At 36.0% G+C, this 19,146-nt stretch overlaps 1 protein-coding gene and 1 pseudogene across 19 annotated transcripts in view; one reads left to right on the top strand and one right to left on the bottom strand.

The window, feature by feature from the left end:
• Window positions 1–19,146, bottom strand: part of FUT8 (fucosyltransferase 8) — a 346,719-nt gene that overhangs the window by 109,779 nt on the left and 217,794 nt on the right. The window lies entirely within an intron of this gene.
• LOC112822292 (cytochrome c oxidase subunit 7B, mitochondrial pseudogene) lies at window positions 7,769–8,014 on the top strand (annotated as a pseudogene).

The raw sequence follows: 19,146 nt of genomic DNA, 5'->3' as shown, positions 1-19,146 counted from the left end.
AGAAATTCAAACACTTGAAGCTAAAGACCACTCTGCTCAAGAATGTTTGGGTCACCCAGGAAATCAAAGAAGAACTTAAACAATTCATGGAAATCAATGAGAACAAAAACGCATTGCTCCAAAACCTGTGGGATACTGCAAAGGCGGTCCTAAGGGGGAAATACATAGCCATCCAAGCCTCACTCAAAAAAATAGAAAAATCCTGAATTCACCAACTAACCCTACACCTTAAAGAACTAGAGAAAAAGCAACAAACGATGCCTAAGCCATGCATTAGAAGAGAAATAATTAAAATTAGAGCAGAAATCAATTAATTAGAAACCAGAAATGCAGTAGATCAGATCAACAAAACTAGAAGTTGGTTCGTTGAAAGAATTAACAAGATCGATAAACCACTGGCCAGACTTATCCAAAGAAAAGAGAAAGGACCCAAATTAATAAAATTATGAATGAAAGGGGAGAGATCACGACTAACACCAAGGAAATAGAAACAATTATTAGAAATTACTATCAACAACCATATGCCAATAAACTGAGCAATCTGGATGAAATGGAGGCCTTCCTGGAAACCTATAAGCTGCCAAGACTGAAACAGGAAGAAAGTGACAACCTGAATAGGCCAATAACCAGTAAGGAGATTGAACCAGTGATCAAAAACCTCCCAAAAAACAAGAGTCCAGGGCCTGATGGATTCCCTGGGGAATTCTACCAAACATTCAAAGAAGAAATAATACCTATTCTCCTGAAGCTGTTTCAAAAAAATAGAAACAGAAGGAAAACTTCCAAACTCATTCTATGAGGCCAGCATTACCTTAATCCCCAAACCAGGCAAAGACCCCATCAAAAAGGAGAATTTCAGACCGATATCCCTGATGAATATGGATTCCAAAATCCTCAACAAAATCCTGGCTAATAGGATCCAACAATACATTAAAAGGATCATCCACCACAACCAAGTAGGATTTATCCCCGGGATGCAAGGGTGGTTCAACAATCTCAAATCAATCAGTGTGACAGAACACATTAATAAGAGGAGGGAGAAGAACCATGTGGTCCTCTCAATTGATGCAGAAAAAGCATTTGACAAAATACAACATCCTTTCCTGGTTAAAACTCTTCAGAGTATAGGGACAGAGGGAACACTCCTCAAGCTCATAAAATCCATTTATGAAAAACCCACAGCGAATATCATCCTCAATGGGGAAAAGCTGAGAGCCTTTCCCTTAAGATCAGGAACACGTCAAGGATGCCCACTCTCACCATTATTGTTCAACATAGTACTAGAAGTCCTAGCAACAGCAGACAACAAAAATAAATAAAAGGTATTCGAATTGGCAAAGAAGAAGTCAAACTCTCTCTTTTCTCAGACGACATGATACTTTATGTGGAAAACCCAAAAGACTCCACCCCCAAATTACTAGAACTCATACAGCAATTCAGTAATGTGGCAGGATACAAAATCAATGCACAGAAATCAGTTGCTTTCTTATATGCTAACAACGCAACTGTAGAAAGAGAAATTAGAGAAACGATTCCATTTACAATAGCACCAAAAACCATAAGATACCTCAGAATAAACCTAACCAAAGAGGTAAAGGATCTATACTCTAGGAACTACAGAGCACTCATGAAAGAAATTGAAGAAGACACAAAAAGATGGAAAAATATTCCATGCTCATGGATCGGAAGAATAAACATTGTTCAAATGTCTATGCTACCCAGAGCAATCTATACCTTCAATGCCATCCCGATCAAAATTCCAATGACATTTTTCAAAGTGCTGGAACAAACAATCCTAAAATTTGTATGGAATCAGAAAAGACTGAATTGCCAAGGAAATGTTGAAAAAGAAAAACAAAGCTGGGGGCATCATGTTGCCCGATTTCAAGCTATATTACAAAGCTGTGATCACCAAGACAGCATGGTACTAGCACAAAAACAGACATATAGACCAATGGAACAGAATAGAGAGCCCAGATATTGACCCTCAACTCTATGGTCAAATAATCTTTGACAAAGCAGGAAAAAATATGCAATGGAAAAAAGGGAAAATTGGACAGCCACATGCAGAAGAATGAAACTCGACCATTCTCTAACACCATTCACAAAGATAAACTCAAAGTGGATGAAAGACCTCAATGTGAGAGAGGAATCCATCAAAATCCTAGAGGAGAACATAGGCAGTAACCTCTTTGACATCACCAACAGCAACTTCTTTCAAGATACATCTCCAAAAGCTAGTGAAACAAAAGCAAAAATGAACTTTGGGGACTTCATCAAGATAAAAAGCTTCTGCACAGCAAAGGAAACAGTCAACAAAACAGAGAGGCAACCCACAGAATGGGAGAAGATATTTGCAAATGACACTACAGATAAAGGGCTGGTATCCAAAATCTATAGAGAACTTCTCAAACTCAACACCCAAAAAACAAATAATCAAGTCAAAAAATGGGCAGAAGATATGAAAAAACACTTCTCTGAAGAAGACATACAAATGGCTAACAGACACATGAAAAAATGTTCATCATCATTAGCCATCAGGGAAATTCAAATCAAAACCACACTGAGATACCACCTTACACCAGTTAGAATGGCAAAACTGGAAAGGGAAAGAAACAACAAATGTTGGAGAGGTTGTGGAGAAAGGGGAAGCCTTTTATACTGTTGGTGGGAATGCAAGTTGGTACAGCCACTTTGGAAAACAGTGTGGAGGTTCCTCAAAAATTTAAAAATAGAGCTACCCTATGACCCAGCAATTGCACTCCTGGGTATTTACCCCAAAGACACAGATGTAGTGAAAAGAAGGGCCATATCCACCCCAATGTTCATAGCAGCAATATCCGCAATAGCCAAACTGTGGAAAGAGCCGAGATGCCCTTCAACAGACGAATGGATAAAGAAGATGTGGTCCATATATACAATGGAATATTACTCAGCCATCAGAAAGGATGAATACCCAGCTTTTACATCAACATGGATGGGACTGGAGGAGATTATGCTAAGTGCAGTAAGTCAAGCAGAGAAAGTCAATTATCATATGGTTTCACTTATTTGTGGAACATAAGGAATAGCATGGAGGACATTAGGAGAAGGAAGGGAAAAATGAAGGGGGGGGGATTGGAGGGAGAGATGAACCATGAGAGACTATGGACTCTGAGAGACAAACAGGGTTTTAGAGGGGAGGGGGGAGGGGGATTGGTTAGCCCGGTGATGGGTATTAAGGAGGGCACGTACTACATGGAACACTGGGTGTTATACGAAAACAATGGATCGTGGACCACCACATCAAAAACTAAAGGTATATTGTATGGTGACTAACATAACATAATAAAATTAAAAAAAAAAAAAAAAGAGTAAGGTAAGAGGAGCAGTTTCACTATGACTGCATTGTTCCTCCCCCAGGTCAGTGCAGTGCTACACAAGGAGATCCCCTGGGCCTACAGTTTCTCCAGTGAGAAAAGGAAGAGTGCAAGGTGGACATCAAGCTTCCCTAGCATCCCTGATGCCTCCTGGGAGCTCCACTTAAGCAATGCCTCACAGAAACTCCTGGGAGAATCAGCTACAGTTAGAGAAGGGGAAACGGACCCATAGCAACAAGCGTGCAGATCTTGGCCAACAGCATTCCTGTTAGTTGTGGGGCCTGGGCAGAGATCCCAGACCCTGGCTCTGATCATTTGCAGAGCTGAGCTAGTGCCTCCGACTGGCCAGGGAGCTTAAATGGCAGTTCTTGGTTTGGGTCCCCAGTCAAAGGGACACCTTGGTGAGGAGCCCCACCTACGCAAGAAGCAAATCAGCAGCCCTGATCAAATGCTGAGTATAGCCTCCAGCCCCACTTAAGCAGGAAGCCTGCCCTAAGCTGCTGGGCCTATGCAGCACATCCTGTGGCCCACTAAAGCAGAGAAACAAGTCACTGGCCACACCTAACTGCTGGGCATAGTCTCCAGCCCCACCCAACAGAGAAGCCTGACCAAAGATGCCAGGCAGCCATGGGCAGCATACAATACATCCTATGGCCTGCCTAGGCAGTGAAGCAAGTCAGTAGCCCCATCAAACTTCTAAGTATAGCCCCCATAGCCTCCAGCAGCTCCTGACTGGGAATCCTGGCCAGGGATCCCAGGCAGCCACACAGCCCATTCTACAGTTCCATTCAGGTAGGGAGCCAACCCCAGCAGCACTACCCTACCGTTGAGCATAGCTTCCAGCTCTGGAGCTCAACCTGACAGCTCTATCCAACAGCACAGACAGCCTACAGCCCCATCCAATTGCTGGGCATAGCTTGCAGACTCACCCAGACGGAATACACAGCCAGTCACCCCACCTAATCACAAAGCATAGCCTGTGGCTCCACCAGACCAGTGAGCCCAGAAGGTAACCCTGCCTGACCATGGAGCACAGCCTCCAGTCCCATCCAACTGTGGGGTACAGCTGCTAGTCAATCCCAACCAGGAAGCCCAGCAAGAGACACTGTCAAACAGCAGAACACAACCAGTAGCCTGCTCAATCGTAGAGCCTAGCCTGCAGCCCCATCCAACTTGGGGTACAGCCTACAGCCCCATCTGATCAAGGAGCACAGCTTGAGTTCCCATCTGGTTGCAAAGCCCTGTGTATAGCCTTAATTGAATGTAGAGTCCAGCCAGTGGCACCATCAAGCCAGGGGGCACAGCTTGGGGACTAGAGGCAAATTCGGAGTTCAGCATGTGGCCTTGCCCAATCGCAGAGGGCAACCAGCAATACCACCTTGCCAGGAAACACAATCTGCAACCTGTCCAACCATATGTGATTGCAAAGCCCAGCAAGTAGCTCTGCCTGAACATAGACACAAGCCAGCAGTTATGCTTGAATGCAGAGCCCAGCCATCAGACCCACCTGACTGCAGAACAGTGGCAGTTCCCCCCACCAACCTCAGAGCACAGACATTGGCCCCATCCAACTAGAGACACGGATGGCACACACTGCTTGCCAGAAGATGCTAGCAGCTGCCTGAAGAACCCTCAGCTGAGCTGAATGGTGAAGGTCTTTCCCTGCCAAAGCAAACCTACAAAGGCTGGAAAAGAAACTGCTTCCTCAAATAAACAAATGACAACATAAGAATATGAGGATCAGGAAGAATCAAGTAAACATGACACCACCAAAAGAAACTAATAAAGCTCTAATAACTAACCTTAAAGAAATAAAGATCTAAAAAAATAAATGATTAAAAATTTTAAAAAGGATCTATTAACTATATAAAAAAGAATTCAGAACAATCCTTTTAAAGGAATTTGGTAACGACAAGATAATACAGATAGGCAACTAAACAAAATTAGGAAAACAATACATGAACAAAATGGCAGGTTCAACAAAAAAAACAGAAACCATAAAAAAATAAAATAAAACAAAAAAGCAATTCTAGAACTGGAAAATACAATAACGGAACTGAAGAATTCAACAGAGAGCTTCAACAGTAGATCTGAACAAGCAGCAGAAAAAATTTGTGAATCTGAAGCAGTCATTTGAAATTATCCAGTTAAAGGGGCAAGAAGAAAAAATTTTAGAAAGTGAAAAAGACTATATGAATTATGGGATTCCATAAGAGAAACAATCTATAATTACTGGAGTCCCAGAAGGAAAAGAGAAGAAAGGAGCAGAAAGCTTATTTAAAGTTACAATTTCCCAAATCTGGTCAGAGATTTGGACATCTAAGTTTATGCAGCCTGAAAACCCCTTTAAAGTTTCAACCCCAAAAAATTATAATAAAACTATCTAAAATCAAAGACAGAAAATTTTAAAAGCAGCAAGAGAAAAAAAAAAATCTTTACATACAAGGGAATCTCCATGAGGCTATCAGCAGCTTTCTCAGGAGAAACCTTACAGGTCAGGAGAGAGTGGGATGATATATTCAAAGTGCCGTAAGAAAAATACTACCAACAAAGAACACTTTATCTGATAAAGCTGTCCTTCAAAAATGAAGTAGAGATAAGGAATTTCCAAGAGCAACAAAAGTTAAGGGAGGTCATCACCACCAGACCAGCCTTATAAGAAATGCTAAAAGTTCTTTAAGTTGAAATGAAAAGATGCTAATTAGTAACATGAAAACATATAAAAATATAAAACACAGTAGTAAAGGAAAGTATACAACTAAATTCTACTACAGTACTGTAATATGGTAGTGTTTTAATCATTTCATTCTGGTATAAAAGTTAAAAGACAGACTATAATTACAATAACTTGTTAACCCCTATACAATATAAAAAGATGTAATTGTGACATCCAAATATAAAATGTGGGGAGAGAGTAAAAGGGTAGAGGTTTTTTTGGATGATCAAAGTTAGGTTGTAATCAGCTTAAAATAGACTGTTATATCTATAAGATGTTTCATGTAACTCTCATCGTAACCACAAAACAAAAACCAACAGTAGATGCACAAAAGATAAGGAGAATACAATCAAAGAATACTACCAAGTAAAATCATCAATCACAAAGGAAGATAGCAAGAGAGGAAGAAAGAGGGGAAAAACTACAAAACATTCAGAAAATAATATGATGGCATTAGTGTCTACCTTTCAATAAGTACTTTAAATGTAAATGGATTAAATTCTCCAATCAAAAGGAATAGAGTGGCTAAATGGATTAAAAAAAAAGATCTAGTATAAGATCTAAGTATATGCTGCTTGTAATATTTACATCAGCTTTAAGGACACATATAGGCTTCCAGTAAAAGGATGAAAAATGATATTCCATGAAAATGGTAACCAAAAGAGAGCAGGAGTAACTATACAACCAGAAAAAAATAGACTTTAAGTCAAAAAACTGTTAACAAAAGACAAAGAAGTTCATTATAGAATGATAAAGACGTCAGTCATCCAAGAGTATATATCAATTGTAAACATATATGTACCTAACATTAGAGCACTTAAATATATTAAGCAACTATTATCAGATCTGAAGGGAGAAACAGACAACAATAGCAGGCTCTACTACTACTGTGGGGACCCCACATCCAACAATGGATTGATCATCCAAACATAAAATTAATAAGGAAATACTGGATTTAAACTATACTTTAGACAAAATTGACCTCATAGGCACATACAGAACATTCCAACCAACAGCAGCATCATACGCATTCAAGCACATATGGAACATTCTCCAGGACAGATCATATTTTAGGTCACAAGAAATGTCTTAGCAAATTTAGAAGACTGAAATCATTCCAAGTATCTTTCCTGACCAAATGGTATGAAACTAGAACTAGGTAACAGGAGAAAAAAATGGAAAATCCACAAATAATGTAGAAATAAAAAACCACACTACTGAGCAAAAAATGGGCCAAAGAAAAAAAAACAAAAAGGAAATAAAAAAATATCTTGAAACAAATGAAAATGGAAAACCAACATACCAAAACATAGGGGATACAGAAAAGCAGATCTAAGACAGAAGTTGATAGTGATAATACTTATATTAAGAAATGAGACATTCAAATAAACAATCTAAATTTATATTTTAAGGACATGGAAAAACAAACTAATTCCAAATAAGCAGAAGGAAGGAAATAACAAAAATATGAGCAGAAAGAAAATGAAATGGAGAAAAGGAAAACAATAGGACAGCTTAATGAAACTAAAAGTTGGTTTTTTGAAAAGCTAAGCAAAACTGACAAACCTTTAGCTAGATTTACCAAGAAAAAAAAGACAAAAAAAATTAGAGGTTTTTCAGGGCTCTTTGCAATGGGACTTAGCTATTGTAGCTAACCAATAGCTGCAGTTGCCACCATTTTGTCTTCAGCTTCATGATGTTTCCCATGGCCAAAAATGCTCTAAGTTGTCTCCAAGTTCAAAGCACTCAGCAAACAATGGCAAGATAGAGCCACCAGAAAGGGACACCTGATTTCTCTGACAAATACGGCAATGCTATATTAGCTAGTAGAGCCACTTTTTGTGTTGCTGTATGGACATATACAGCAACACAAATTGGAATAGAATGGAACCTGTCTCCTGTTGGCAGAGTCAACCCAAAGGAATGGAGAGATCAGTAATCATCCCAGCTGGTGTAATACTGAATTGCTTCAAAACCAACTCATAATTGATGCCAAGTAAAAGTACTGTGGACCCATTAAAATATGGCATGACTGAAGAAATAAAGTACATTTGAAACCTTAAAAACAATTAGAGATGAAAGAGAAGACATTACAACTGGTACCACAGAAATTCAAAGAATTTTAAGAGACTGTTAGGAATAATTATGTGCCAACAAACTGGACTGCCTAGGAGAAATGAGTAAATTCCTAAAAACATACAATCTATCAAGAAATAAAAAAATCTGAATACACTAATAATGAGTAAGAAGATTGAGCAAGCAACCAAAAATCTCCCAACAAAGAAAAGTTCAGTACCAGATGGTTTTAAGGGCAAATTCTACAAAACATTAAAAAAAAAAATTAATGATAATCCTTTTCAAACTCTTCCAGAAAACTGAAGGGAACACTTCCAAATTCATTTTGCAAGATCAGCATTATCCTGCTACCAGAGCCAGATAAGGACACTACAAGGAAAGAAAACTACAAGCCAATATCCCTGAAGTACGCAGATGAAAAAATTCTCAACAAAATACTAGCACACCAAAACAGCACATTAAAAGGATCATATACCATGATCAAGTGGGATTCATTCCTAGGATGCAAGGACGGTTCAATATATGTGATTAAACCTGATATATCACATTAATAGGACAAACTATAATAATCATATGATTATCTCAATGGATTCTGAAAAAGCATTTGATAAAATTCAACATTCTTTCATGGTAAGATTTCTCAACACAGTGGGTATAGAAGGAATGTACCTCTACATAAGAGGCCATATATGACAAGCCTACAGCCAACATACTCAATGCGAAAAGGTTGAAAGCTTTTCCTTTTACGATCAGGACAACACTAAAGAGCCCACTCTCACTACTCCTGTTAAACACAGTACTGGAACTCACAGCCAGAACAATCAGGCAAAAAAATAAAATAAAATAAAAAGCACCCAATTCAGAAAGGAAAAAGTAGAACTGTTTGCAGATGATATAACCTTGTATATAAAACATCCTAAAGAGTCCACCAAAAAAACTGTTAGAACTAATCAGTAAATTCAGTGAAGTAGCAAGTTACAAAAGAAACATAAAAATCAATTATATTTCTATACACTAATAATGAAACATCTGAAAAAGAAATTTTTAAAAATCCATTCACAATAGTACCAAAAAAAATAAAATACTTAGGAATAAAAGGGAGGTGAAAGACTTGTACACTGAAAATTATAAGACTTTGATAAAAGAGGATCTAAATAGAAAAATACTCATGTTCTTAAATCAGAAAAATTAACATTGTAAAATATCCATACTACCCAAGCTATGTATTGATTCAACACAATCCCTGCCATAATTCTAATGACATTTTTCAGAGAAATAAAAAAAAAAAAACCCTAAAATTTGTATGGAAACACAAAAGACACTATTCAGACAAAGCAATACTAAGAAAGAACAAAGTTGGAGGCATCACACTTCCTCATTTCAAACACTATTACAAAGCTGTAGAATATAAAGCAGTATGGCATGGCATAAAAAAACAGATATACAGGGGTGCGTGGGTGGCTCAGTCGGTTAAACAGTTGTCTTCGGCTCAGGTCATGATCCCAGGGTCCTGGGATCAAGCCCCACATTGGGCTTCTTGCTCAGCAGGGAGCCTGCTTCTCCCCTGCCTGCTGTTCCCCTGGCTTGTGCTTGCTCTCTGTCTGTCTGTCTGTCTCTCTCTCTGTATCAAATAAATAAATAAAATCTTTAAAAAAAAAAAACAGATATACAGACCAATGGAACAGAATCAAGAGCTCAGGAATAATGCCTTGCACATGCAGTCAGCTAATATTTAACAAGGGAGCCAGGAATACTCAATGGGGAAAGGATAGTTCTCTTCAAGAAATGATGCTGGGAAAACTGGATAACCATATGCAAAAGAATGAAATTGGACCCCTATCTTACCACCATTCATAAAGTTTAACTCAAAATGGATTAAAAACTTAAATAAAAGACCTGAAACCATAAAACTCTAGAAGGAAACAAAAGTTAAAACTTGATACTGGTCTTAGCAATGATTTTTTGGATATGATAGCAAAAGCATAAGCAACAAAAGCAAAAACCAACAACTGGGACTACATCAAATTAAAAAGCTTTTGTACAGCAAACAAAATGATCAACAGAATGAAAAAGGAATCTATTGAATGGGAGGAAATATTTGCAAACCATATATCTGATAAGAGGCTAATATCAAATATCTATAAAATACTCATGCAACTCAGTAGCAAAAACTGTAAACTGAAAAAAAAAAACATCATCTGATTAAAAAATTAGTAAAGGATTGGAATATACATTTTTCCAAAGTCAACATATAAATGGCTAACATTTGCAAAGGTACATGCAAGATGATCAACACCACTAATCATCACGAAAATGCAAATGAAAACCACAACGAGATACGACCTCACACCTGTTAGAATGGTTGTCATCAAATGGACAAGAAATAACAAGTGCTAGTAAGGATGTGGAGAAAAGGGAAACTTTCACACTGTTGGCAGGAATGTAAATTGATTCAGTCTCTATGGAAAACAGTATGGACATTCCTTACAAATTTAAAAACAGGACTACCATATGATCCAGTAATCCTACTGGGTATATATCCAAAGGAAATAAAATCAGTATCTCAAAGAAACGTGTGCATTTCCATGTTCAATGCATCATTATTCACAATACCCAAGGCATGGGAAAAACCTGTCTGTTGAAGGATGAACAGATAAAGAATATATGGTATATATGGTGAGTGTGTGTCTTGGCATTGGGTGTACACACACACACACACACACACACACACACACACACACACACTGGTATATTATTCAGCCCTAACAAATGGCAGTATTTCCACCTTTCTACACGTACATGTGAAGGTGATTTTTCAGTCACAAAGGCAATATACTAGAAAAAGGACAGCTTTTACAACAATCAAACTTCTGGAAGAAAATAAGAAATTCCTTTGTGATCCTCAGTTAGGCAAAGTTTTCTTAGATATGACACAAAAGCAAGATTTGTAAAAGAAAAAAAAATGGATAAATTGGACTTTGCTGATAGACTGTGTGCTATCCTGGTTCACTGCTTATAGCTGACATCCTAAATATGAAACTGGGCTTCCTGCAGATGATCCTCATTCCATATTTAAAGTGCCTTTTAAAATGCCTAGAAACAGACTCTTAACTATATAGAGAACAAACTGATGGTTACCAGAGGGGAGGCGGGTGGGGGATGGGTGAAGTAGGTGATGGGGATTAAGGAGTGCACTTATCATGAGGAGCAATGGGGTTTGTATGTAAGTGTTGAATCACTAAATTCTTCTGAAACTAATATTTTATTGTATGTTACCTAACTGGAATTTAATAAAAACTTGGGAAAAAAAAAGTAAAAATGCCTACAGGTTAGGTTTTTCTGAGATTTGCTGTATACTTCAAAAGTTTTAAAATTCTCCTGAATAAAACATTTGACAAAAATCTTTACTAAAACATGAAGTTGCCCTACTAATACCCAAACATAAGCCCCACTCTTCAAGGAATTCAGTGGATCTGCCCAAAAATATGAAAAGCAGTACATTCTTACTTTCTAGTCAGAATATGAAAAAACAGTGAATTTGTAGCCTAAGTGGAATGATTATATAGCGTTCTCAGAAAAATTAAACTTTTATCATCAGAAATATATTTAATAATTGATTTAAAACAGGTTGCCTTTCTAAACACTTTCAACAATTAGGCCATGAATGGTGGAACAATAAAGATCTTAATTATGAGAAAGAACCTAGGCAAAAATAATATTAGGAATGAAAAGAAAATTATAAACACAGATCAGTAATGTTAAAATTCATCACAAAATACTATAAACATATTCAGGCACTTAACTTAAAAACATGTAAAAAGTAAATAATTTCTAGAAGAAATTAAATTACCAAATGTATTTAAAAAGAAACAGAAATTGAATCACTAGTCAAAATCTATTGAATTAAAAAAATTCTAGGTCCAGGCGTATTTATTTATTTATTGATTGATTGATTGATTGATTGTAAAGATTTTATTTATTTATTTATGAGAGACAGAGAGAGAGGCAGAGGCAGAGGGAGAAGCAGGTTCCCCACAGAGCAGGGAGTCTGATGCCAGACTTGATCCCAGTATGCTGGGATCACAACCTGAGCCGAAGGCAGACACTTAACCTACTGAGCCACCCAGGCACCCCTAGGCATTTTTATGTATGAGTTATAAAAATCTTTATAAAACAGTTATCTGAATTGAAGTTTTCTATGGATTATATTGAAAGGATCCTCTAAAATTCCATTCCTGAGACTAGTATAAGGTTGATATAAAAGGAGTATAAATATCAAGGAAAATAAAAAAGCCAATTCAATTTAAATCTTATTTTCAAAATCTGAAGTGTTATATTAACAAATACAGCAATGTATTTAAAATTACATCATGACTACTCATACTGTATCCAAGAATAACAAATTGATTTATTATTAGAAAAGCTATTCATGTAAATTCATTGCATTAACAAATTAAAGGAAAGAAATAAAATTACAAGCTCAATAGAAACAGGAAAAAAAGTGACAAATTTTAAAATTTACTCATTATAAAAAAATTTTTTTATTGTTATGTTAGTCACCATACAGTACATCATTAGTTTTTGATGTAGTGTTCCATGATTCATTGTTTGCGTATAACACCCAGTGCTCATTATAAAACATGCCCTCCTTAATACCCATCATTATAGGGGCACCTGGGTGGCTCAGTCGTTAAGCATCTGCCTTCAGCTCAGGTCATGATCCCAGGGTCCTGGAATCAAGCCCCCGCATCGGGCTCCCTGCTCAGTGGGAAGGCTGCTTCTCCCTCTCCTGCTCCTCCTGCTTGTGTTCCCTCTCTCTCTGTCAAACAAATAAATAAAATCTTTAAAAAAAATACCCATCATTATAAAATTCTTAACAACAAGGAATGGTAAATTCCTTAACTTGATTAAGGTGTATCTATCATAAATTCATAGTAAATATCACATTCCAGGGATCAAATCATCAAAAGTATTGCTTTTAAAGTTAAGAACAAAAGAAGGAATGTCTGCCCTTCCCTGCTTCTATTTACCACTGTGCTGAAGTCTTAGCCAAGGTAGTAAGAAGGAAGACAAGCAAAGAAAAGGAAGAAACCGGTGTGTTATTCACAGATGATATGATCTTTAATGTAGAAAATCCAAAATAATCTACAAATTAATTATACTAAAAGAGTTTAGGGGAATTGTTAGATACAATATTAAGGTATAAAAATTAGTTTAATGTTCCTAAACAACAATAAGCACAAATTGCAAAATGTATCTTTAAAAAATATCACATTTAAAATAGTAACTAAAAAATAATCAAGTACTAAGGAATAAATCTAACAAAAGAGCAACATGATTTGTATGGGGGAAAAAAACCCATGTATTTTCTGAAGAAGTAATTGTCCTCCAAATTGACCTACATATTAGATGCAATTCTAATAAAAAATTACCAAAATTTTAATTGAATTTGACAAGGTAATCCTAAAATTCATATGAAAAACCAAAGGCCTCAAAGAGACTAGATAATTTTGCAAAATAATAATACATTAAAACAGTGTGGTATCGGCATTAGGTCAGATAAACAGACTAATGGAACAGAATAAAGTACCTAGAAATAGATCCCAGCATGTATGACAGAGGTATCATTCTAAATTACTGGGGAGAAGATAAATTATTCAATAAATGATCACTGAGATATCTGGCTTCCTACTTGGAAAATGTGAAAAATAATCTGACAATTAAAACTTTAACATTTTAGAAGAAATTTTACATTCTTCAAGATATTGGGAAAAAGAAGAATTTAAAAAATAAGATTTTAAAAGTCCAGGGGCACCTGGGTGGCTCAGTCAGTTAAGCGTCTGCATTCAGTTCAGGTTCAGGTCATGATCCCAGGGAAATCCCTGCTCAGCGGGGAGTGTGCTTCTCCCTCTCCCTCTGCCTCTACTACTCCCGCCGCCCCCCCATGCACACACACACGAGTTCACTCTCTCTGTCTAATAAATAAAATCTTAAAAAAAAACCCAAAAGATTTTAAAAGTCCAAACCATAAAAAGAAAGATTGATAATCTGACTGCCCTGAATAGGAATTTCTATGCAATACAGTTTATATGCAAGTCACAGATGTACAGAAGAGAATGGAAAATACCTAATTATTAATCTAGATTATATAAAGAAAAAAAGTAACAGAAAAATGTGCAAAGTATATGAACTAGCAGTTCATAGAAAAGGACTTCACTGATTAATACTCCTGAGAAGTGATCAACTCTAAAATTCTACTAACTAGGATATTCAAATTAAAACAGATATATCATTTCTCACCTATTAGACTGACAACAATTAAAAGGTATGATACTGAATGGTGGTGAGGATATAGGGCAGTATTTGGAATTACTCTATTAGTTTGCTAGGGCTGCCATAACAAAATACCATAAACTGATGGCTTAAAGAATAGAAACTTATTTTCCCACAGTTATGAAGGTTAAAGTCCAAAATCAAGGTTTGGTTTCCTCTGAGGCCTTTCTCTTCGGCTTGTAGATAGCCACCTTCTCATGTGTGTTCACATGGTCTTTCTTCTGTGTGAGTGACTCCCTGAGGTCTCTTTTGTGTATCCAAGCATCCTCTTCTTATAAGGACACCAGTTAGATTGTTTTAGGGACATTCCTAATGGCTTCATTTTAACTAATAACCTCTTTAAAAGCCCTACTCTAAATTTAATCATGTTCTGAGCTACTGGGGGATAGGGCTTCAACATACAAATCTGAGGGCCAGGGGGGAGACAATTCAGCCCATAACATATAATAAAGGTAGAGAGGTAAAAGTAGAACAATCCATTTATAAAATAACCGTGAAATTACTTCAAAGTCAAGGATGCCCATATAATAAGACTGAGCATATGTCCTTCCAGGAAATCACCTTAGAGAGACTTTAGCACAAGGAGATATTTTCTATTTATCAATAGAGTAATGGGTCTATCTCCAAGTATGACTTAGGCAAAATCCTGCACAAGTATCACAATGTTGAATGAAAGAAGTCACAGAATATTGATACATGTGTCATACATATGTAGTATGACACATTCATATAAATCTTTAAAACACATAAAACAACATGCTTTCATACATATATACATAATATAAGAATAAAAGTATGGACAGAAGGTATATATGACACTCAGAATAGTGATACCTCTGGGAAGGGAGGAATGAAAATGGGACTGAGGAAGGGAGTAATATCTGAATTTTTTCTAACAATCTGAAGCAAAATGTCAACACTTATTCAATGGGAGTGACAGGGACATGGAATTACATTATTTTCTGAGCTTCATGTATGTATTAAAAATACTCTTTAATTACAGAGACATCTCTTAAAAAACTAGATAAAAATTGGGTAGATACTCATCATTAATGCTATTTAACTCTCAACTTCTGGCATCAGGCAACACTGCATATTAGAATACTGCTATAAAAATATCAAGTCGCCTGTCCTTTATTTAAAAGAGATTAACCAACATAGTTATTCATCATCTACCTAAACTTTGGTTATGGGACAAGAGCTCCTATGATAAAAATAATTAAAAACAAAAAAAGAAAGAACACAGTTTATAAAGAGAATCTGTAATAGTGGCACCCTATCAATAAACCACTAAGACTAACATAAATTTGGACCATTTATAAATATGAACTAAACTGGCTGAAAATTGGCATTATACTCAATAACTCATAGATGCTCAATATTTTTTCAGTTAGAATTTCATGGGACTAAAATATTCCCAGCAAAAGCACACAAAAAAATTACATTTATTCAAATGTCAAGCTTTGCCAAGGGTCTGTCAAATTAGATGGAAGAGCCCGGCCTTCTCTCTATTGAGAGAAAATATCATTTTATTCATATGAACTGCTTCTTGTCATTATACCTACCCATTTTACCTAACGTGCAGAAATTAGAAATGGAACCCAAGAAGAAATAGAAGGGTCAAGCAACCACATCAGTTTTAACAGAATAATCACATGGGATAATCTGTATCCAAATTCGGCTCTGTGATACTATAATATCAACATTAAAAAGGGGTCTCAGGGTCAATTCTCCAAGAAAATCTGTGACCAAGTTTATTTTGACAAGTGAAATAGAAAGTGTAAATTAGACCATTCTTTCATCATCCAACAGCCTAAGACAGAACAATCTAGGCTGATAGTTGTCCCTGCTTACTTCAAATGTGACAACAGCACCCCTGTTAAAAGAAGGCATTTTGGACAAAACATACAAATTAAGGTAATGAGTGATTGTTTTAAAAATTGAAGGTTTTACCTCCAGATTTTTTTTTGACAAAAGTGTAATTGCTTATTTGCTTATTCACTGTACTGCAAATTTTTCTTAAATCTTATTTACATAAAGTTTCTTTGAAAATATAGTATGTGAATAGAGGTTTATTTCTTTTTTAAGGTACAAGATTATATATAATGAATAACAAGTCCAGTCCCCATGGACCCTCAGTAGAGGCAATCACTGTTGGCAGTGTCTTAGGCATTTTTCTAAAAATGTTACACACACACAGAGCTACAAACATTCATTTTACAGAAACATCATAATCTATTTAACCTATCCCCTACTGATGGTGATTTTGGTTGTTTCTATAACCACATATTTAAGGTAAAAGCTTATTTCTCCTCTCTGCTACATTCAAATCTGTGAGGGCACTATTTTATATCTAGCATCTGACACATTCTCTGACACACCATAATTGCTTCATAAATATTTTTTGAATAAATGAACAAACAAATCACTATTTATCAGAGCCAAGGGGAAAAAGAATAAGGTGGTAAAGGAAGGGGAAAACAACAAAACTCTGTTTGTAGCCAGCTACAGTGAGAAGTGAAAGATCAGTGAGAGGTGAAAAATAAAACACTTGTGAAATTGAAATATGAGTAAATGGAAAATACAATTACTTTTTCAAAAATCAAATTGCTGCATTTGTTTTTGTTTTTTTGTTTTCCCAAATTCATGTTTTTCATTAAGAATGAACACTTTTAATATAAGAAAACACTCAAAATACAGGTTTTTGTAAAAATTTTGGACATTTTATTCTAGGTTTTTTTGGTTAAAATAAGTGTCTAATCCTGGCCTTATTATCAAGTTATTCTACTGTTAACATCTATTGTTTTTTTGAGAAAGTTCTCCATTCCATCATTCTCAATAGTAACAGCTAATTTTCTTCATGTACTCAAGGGGCAAGAATCTTTGGTGAGAATATCTTCTGGGCAGAGGATTTACAGACTATTGAATTTTTGTCAAAGCTTATATACTAAGTAGACCTGAGAAACTACTATTGGAAATCTTTTCTTACAAATTAAGAAAGTAGTGAATGGCTTTATTAAGAAATGGAAAGACTTTGCCTGCCAAATCATGCTACTACGGATCTTTTAGATGCAAGGTTTGAAGGTAGAATAAAATGGTAACACTACAACAATTACTAGTTTACTAAGTGAAGCAGAACCCCTAGGATAAAATGTTGAAAAGAGACTTGGAAACCTTGCAAACCTGAGTATCTCTGGATGTCTGGCCCAGAAATGTACCCTCAAATTCTTCTAAACATAGACTTCCTACAAGGTAGTGGGTCAGGCCTTTATATGACATAGGCCCAAACTTGAGTAGCTTGCTTACAACCCTGTACCAGCCATTCCCTAGCATTAGTAAGAACTTAGAACATTTTAGAAAATACTCATACCAAACTAAGAATATATTAAAGTAAATAAAATTAGGGGCTCCTGGGTGGCTCAATCAGTTAAGTGTCTGCCTTCGGCTCAGGTCATGATCCCAGGGTCCTGGATCGAGCCCCATTTCAAGCCCCACTTCATCTGGCTCTCTGCTCAACGGGGAGCCTAATGTTCCCTTTTCTCTCTGCCTCCCTCTCCCTCTGCTTGTGCTCTCTGTCAGATAAATAAATAAAATCTTAAAATAAAAATAAAAATTAAAAAAAGGAAATAAAATTATGTTTTGGAAAATAAATTTCTAAAAGGGTACTTTTTGTCACCTTTCAGGCACACCTTCAATTTTTAGAAAATGCTTAAAAGAAATGCTGTTAAAAGCATGCGTGGAAAGGAGGAAACTGCAAGTTTTCTCAATGAGTTTCGGCTTTCTTTTTCCCCTCTTCAATTTCTTTTTATAAAAATGATTTTATTTATATGCCTGATATTAGAGTGGGCAGCATATTCTGCAAATCATGTTTTCTGTTTACTAGTGCTGATGACTGATTGTGTTTTTGCTTATTTCTCATTTACAAGGTGAAAAACACCTCAAGCAAAAATTAAGTTTTATGTTCAGTGGCTTGTAAAAAATTGCAAAAATAGTTTGGTCTTTGAAATAAATAAGTGTACTATTACGGAAACATAACATTATTTTCTTCCACAATTCAACGATGACAATGAACTAAGAAATGAGGATAAGACTTCTACCAAACAAAAACACTAAAAGCTAAATTAGTCTAGATTTAATAGATGCATACACATACTCTCTTCTCCCCAAAAACTATAGTTATATGTACACAGACATATCTAAAAGTAGAAACATGTACCCTTATATTCATAATAGAACTCTTTGAAATTAAAACAAACTGGCTGATTGCTATGACTATGATGTTTCTCATGTAAGGGTAGGGCACATTAGTCTGTCTGAATGCTTATCAACAGGCTGTTTATTTCCAAAGGACTCAAGTTTGCAAAACAAGTGTTTAAAAAAATCATTCCCTACTCTTGTTTGTTCTAACATGAATAATGAAAATGACAATATAGTTATAAACAGCTATTATCGTATATGTTACTCCCATTATCTTCAAGGCACTGCGTTTACCATTTAACAACTATTTCATTTACAACTCACAATAATCATGAAAAAGGAGGTATTCTTACAGACAAGGAAATGGAAGTTCAGAGAGGTTAAGCACTTTGTTCAAAAGTTCCAAAGCTAATAAGCAGTGCAGCCAGAATTGGGAGTCCAGGCTTTTATTATTCTTCCTTTCTG

This window comes from Callorhinus ursinus, unplaced genomic scaffold (assembly GCF_003265705.2).
Source record: "Callorhinus ursinus isolate GAN/ISIS: 27379988/994484 unplaced genomic scaffold, GSC_fseal_2.0 scaffold8, whole genome shotgun sequence".
Classification (NCBI taxonomy): domain Eukaryota; kingdom Metazoa; phylum Chordata; class Mammalia; order Carnivora; family Otariidae; genus Callorhinus; species Callorhinus ursinus.
This window is presented reverse-complemented; position numbering and strand designations above follow the sequence as displayed.